The sequence below is a fragment of the Miniopterus natalensis genome, chromosome 1 (assembly GCF_054644295.1).
Source record: "Miniopterus natalensis isolate mMinNat1 chromosome 1, mMinNat1.hap1, whole genome shotgun sequence".
In the NCBI taxonomy this organism is placed as follows: Eukaryota; Metazoa; Chordata; class Mammalia; order Chiroptera; family Miniopteridae; genus Miniopterus; species Miniopterus natalensis.
Window position 1 is genome coordinate 106267275 of NC_142081.1, and position 5633 is coordinate 106272907.

The window sequence follows — 5633 nt, forward strand, 5'->3', positions numbered from 1 at the left end:
GATCCTTTTTCTCCTTTCAGTTTTAAAACAAACCTCCTGCCAGTTGAAGCTGAGTTTGCCTTGTTAAAGGCTCAGTAATTCCTCAGGCAGAAGACTGTATCATTCATTACTTGAATGTTGTTTTCCTTAGTGAAGTCATGTCAACAAATTTTTTTTTCTTGCTCATTTATTCCCCTCGAGTTCAGGGACCACTATTGATTTGCCCTAAATTAAGTCAGTTTACTCCAAAAATTTTCTAGCTGTGATTTGGGAATATTCATTCAGGTGCACAGAACACCCACCATGAACCCCATTTACATGTGTCTTTATTCTTAGACCTTTAAGCATATGTTACAGTTATTCTTGTTTCTCTCTTGTTTTTGCAGCACACACACACACACACACACACACACACACAAGTTATTTAATGGAGAAGTAAATTGTAAACTTCCTCTTTGTCTAGAATAGGTCATAGAACAGATATTGCCATGCAAAGAAAATGATTTGGGAGTTTACAAACTGCATAGAGGAAAAAAGTACTCACTCCTATTTGAAACAAACTGCAAACTGACCTTATTCCTTAAATTGTGTTTTCTAATCAAAGTAAGTTACTTTTCTACTCTGTTCAAAATTGCCCAGTTTTATGTCTAGATTATCTGGACTTTATAATACTATAGCTCGTTCTTAGACTGAATTTCTGATTATATACACAAATTCAATAAAATTAGCTGTTACCCATCGAACAGTCCATATTTTCCTTCACTACTGGTCACAAGCTATGTGGAATGGAAAACAGGACATATCAATACAGATATGGTGCCTTGCATTTTTGCAGTTCCTTCCCATGTGCACATTACAATTATTGCATTCATATAATAAATATGGGTGGAGCACCTGGTATGTGACCAGTAAAAAGACAAAGAGATAACATCCTTTCTCTCCAGGCAAATACAATTTCTGACATTTTCAGTTTCTTTTTAATCTTAACCCAGTGGTTTTCAAATGTTTTTAGCTGGATTACCTTTTTCCCCCACAAATCTAATATAACAATATATACAACATATGCAAGCTGAAAAGCTGGGTTAGCAGCAGGCTCAGCGGAGGGCAGCCAATCTGACACTGAGGCACCTCTGGGGATCCTGGGGCTTCATAGCTCCTTTAAATCCAGGGACATAATAAATCTGCTTATGTTTTAAGTTAAAAAAAAAAAAAAAGTGAGTTCGACGCACTGTACAACTTGCCAAGAGGCATCAGCCAGCCAGAGGCATACCCAGAACTATCTCTGTTTCCTGACCCTCAGGTTCTGGGTTCTTCCCAGGGAGCCATACCATTTCTTACCTTCAGTAATGTTGATACTTTGTCAGAAATATTTCTGCTTGCAAATATTTCCCTTGTAGGCTTGATGAATTCTTAAGATAGATTTGATTACATCCAAGAAACAAAAAAAAAAAAACAAAGAAAAGCTGTCAGAATTGTTCAACTCTGTTGTTAGACATTAAGTTCATTTGGAAAAGCCTGGTCTCTTCCACAAAGTAAATGAATGAGAAGAGGGTAGTTCATCAGTCCCTCCCAGTAGAAAGAAAAGATTTATTCACCTTCAAATCACTGAAAGAAAGTCCTATTACTAATACTTCCCTTAGCAAACAGTAGCCCTGCATAGCACCAGGAAAATACATAATGAAATGACAAACACTTGTTTGCTCAAGGCCGCTATGCTTCCCAGAATATTTCTCTTCTATTGCTTTGCTCTTTTGGACTATTTCCCCTAAACGCTTCTCATGTCCTCTTTCAATATCTAGAGTGAAGTTGTTATGTCACAACCTTTCAACCCCTGCCACCCACCCCCACTTGCTCATGTCATATGCCTCACTGCTAATAATACGTTCCCATTGTTAAGAATACAGTGGCAGCTGGGACACAGTGGTCAGAACAGTAATAATGCCTCCCACAACATCATTGCTCATTATTGATCATGGCTATGCACAAACCTGAACTACTCTAAAAATTAATTTGGGCTGGCTTCATTTCTAGCACTTAATCAAGGTAAAGGATTCTTTCTCACATCATCAATTAGTACATATTCATGGCCAGGAGTCCAGCACTTTTTAAAAAAGTCAATTCTGATCTTTTATTTAAAATAAAAATGTTATTCAATTTAAAAGAAATAAAGAAATAAAGAAAAGAAAAACATTAACTGTTACCTCATGCTATGCTAGCAAAACATTAAACTCAAGCTCCTGCAGTACATTGCTTTTATACTGCAGATATCAAAATGTGACCCTTACAATTTTAGACTGATTAAAAGTGAAATTTTATGACATCCTAGCATGCAGTTTGCCTTTAAAGCTTTCTTTTAAAAATATGTCTTTAGGTCTGGAAAGATGGAGGCACTGTGACATGAAGCAGAGCGCCCTTACTCCCAGCCACAGACTTGATTTACCGCTGAAATAACATGTAACCAGCTTGGAAAAACCTGAGAAATATATCTGAGTGGACATAATTTGAGTAGGGAGCACTGAAGAAACATCATAGAGTCTGGTAAAAGGGGGAGGCATAGAAAGGGGGAGTCCCCCCTGAAGCCTTTGCTGGGCTCCAAGCCCCAAGGCTTAGAGGCTGCAAAGCTCCCTCCCTTTGGGAGTGCAGACTGGCATCCAAAAGCGGGGATCTCACACCTGGAGTGGAGGAGAAAAGAAGGAGAGCCCCGCATGGAGGGCAGAGGGACCCAGGGGAATATGTGCTTGTGAGGAGGGGACTGCGACTCCCAGTGAAACAATGCACCTAATGGTGGCAGATGGGACAGGTCACTTTCACCCCAGGTGCTCACCATGCAAATGACTGTCCCACAGTGTGTGGCACTGGAATAAGAAAGAGGACTGAGGGATTTTCCCTGCCCCTCACGGTGTTGCCGGAGTTGGTTCTGAGAACTTACCTCTACCTCTGTCACAGGAGGTGCTTCCAGGGAGGCCATGGCCATGTTCCACTTGGCCCTCATCTAAATTCAAGTTTCTTCTATCAAATCAGATAATGTCACTTGAGCTTGTGGCCTTGTCCAGAAGGCAGCCACAGAAGGGGCTAAAATAGTTTCTCTGCCAGAATGCTTTAACTCTCCATATGGCACAAACTATTTTCTCAAATATGCAGAGAAAATTCCCGGTGAATCCACACAGGAGCTTTCTGAAGTAGCAAAGGAGTGCAGCATTGGAGAACCTCACTGGAGGTTCCATTCCTGAAGAGGATCCTGTGCCGTTCGGGGGCCTGATGGAGCTTTACTAGTAAAGCACAGAAAGCTCCATCTTTTTGACATTGACATTCCTGGGAAAATGACATTTCAAGAATCTAAAACATTGAGTCTTGGTGATAGTTTCTCCACATTTGAGACTCCTTACTACAAAGTGGGCCTGGGCATCTGCTATGACATGTGCTTCACAGAGCTTGCACAAGTTTACCTGCAGAGAGGCTGCCAGCTGTTGGTCTATCCTGGAGCTTTTAATCTGACCACTGGACCGGCTCACTGGGAGTTAACTTCAGCGACTCTGGGCAGTTGACAATCAGGTGTATGTGGCCACAGCATCTCCTGCCAGAGATGACAAAGCCTCCTATGTTGCCTGAGGACACAGTACTGTTGTGAATCCTTGGGGGGAGATCCTGGCCAAAGCTGGCACTGAAGAAACGATCATGTATTCAGACATAGACTTGAAGAAAGTGGCTGAAATATACCAGCAAAGCCCCATTTTTAGCCAGAAGCAATCAGACCTCTATGCAGTGGAGGCAAAAAAAGCCCTAAGGTTTATGTTTCCATCATGTCACAAAATAGAAAGAGACATGTCTGCAACATCATCATTTCCCTGCTGAATTCTTTCATGGGGATTTTTTTTTTTTTTTTTAATTTTAGCCTTCCCTTCCCAGGAACTGTGTTGAGATGATGGAACTGAAGCACACTGATAATCTCCACACCTTATTAAATAGTCAGAAAGACTCAGGTGGGCACTGAAGAGCAGAAAGAGGAGAGGATGGCACTAAACCTTATTCCATATTGAAACTGCCTTAGAGAAGTTGGTAAAAGTATCAGATTTGGATATTCTGGTGGTTGATTAACCTGTTACAAATGCATTTGTGTCATAAATTTCTTATCTCATTGTTGGAATTGGAACCTGTTATGTAGAAAACAGGTATACTCTTTTTCAAGCAGTACCTTAAAGTTACCTTTTTCATCTGTGAGTACCTGTGGGAAGCAAGGTGATGGATCCTTGGTGTTTGCTAGAGGAGATGGCAGCCTCTGTGTCAGCCTTCAAGGAGCTAACCCTCCTGGTCTTAGGGTAAATTCTGTGTCAAAAGTGAGTCCTGTGGGAGAATTGCAGTGGCAACATTTGGCCAGGCAACTAAGGTATGTCTCTGCAGAAGTGTTTTTGTGGATTTTTTAGAAGATTTTTTATTGATGTTTAGATAAGCATCAATGTGAGAGCAAAACACTGATTGGCTGCCTCCTGCACATCCCCCATCCTCCCACTGGGATCAAGCCCACAACCCAGGCATGTGCCCTGACTGAGAATCGAACCAGCAATCTTTTGGTGCATAGGACAATGCCCAACCAACTTAGACACACCATCCAGGGAAAAAGAGCTTTTCTTAATGGGAGAAAGTATCTGAAATGCCCTTTTTTTGTTTGTTTTCCTCCCTAGTAATACTTTCTACCTTGATAAAGGCAAGTTTTTAGCCTAGTGGTTCTCAGAATTCTTTATGTATGTTATAGCTAGCAGTGGGCTAGTAAATGTTTTAACAACCAGCTGTCCAAGAAAAAGCATGATTTTGTGGTAGCATTTGCCAATTTCTGTGGTGTAAATACTTCCATGAAGGCCAAGTTTGGTCTATATCAATATGACACCTCTACACAAACAACTGGGAATAGATGTACACCATAAGACACATGTATACATCCATAAACCACTTTAATCAAAGTAATGATGCTACCCACCCACCCCCAAAAGATACCTTGTTCTCTTTTGTAATTCCTCTAGCTATATGTCTTGTTCCCAGGCAATCACTGATTGGTTTTGTCACTGTAGATTAGTTTGAATTTTTAGAATTATATAAAAAGACTCATACCATATATGTACTTTTTAATTTGTCTTTCATCATCACTTAGAGATTTATCTGTGTGTGCATCAGTAATTCATTCCTTTTTTATTGCTGAGTAGTAGTCGGTTGTATGGATATACCATAATTTTTCCACCTGTTGATGAGCATTTGAGTTTCCAGTTTTTGGCTCTTACAAATACAGATTTTTGTACAAGTTAAAAAAAAAAGAAAGAAAGAGGCCCAAGAGCTGCACTGAGCAGCCACATACAGGACTCTCTAGCTTCCTATAAGGCATTGTGTAGAACCCCAGAAAGCATTTGATCTGTGTGGAGTGGGGAAGGGAAAGAGAGCCCTCCTGCCACCAGAGATGGTCTGGAGCCACTAGAAGGGCAGATCAGGACTCCAGCTGCCGCAGCTACCGGTGCAGTGAATCTTGGTTTTTTACCTGCTCCATGGGGAGGCAGGATAGAGTGCAAGGAGCTACCCCAGGCATACTGAGATCAGCTGTGGAGGGGAGCTGTGTGGGGCTGACCTTGTGAACCCTCCTGCTTGGTACCAAGGCACAGGGGAGAAGGGAC

General features: G+C 41.3%; 1 pseudogene; it reads left to right on the plus strand.

Moving 5' to 3' along the window:
• Positions 1–2945: 2945 nt before the first annotated feature.
• On the plus strand, positions 2946–3831 carry LOC107540572 (omega-amidase NIT2 pseudogene; annotated as a pseudogene).
• The last annotated feature ends 1802 nt before the right edge of the window (positions 3832–5633 follow it).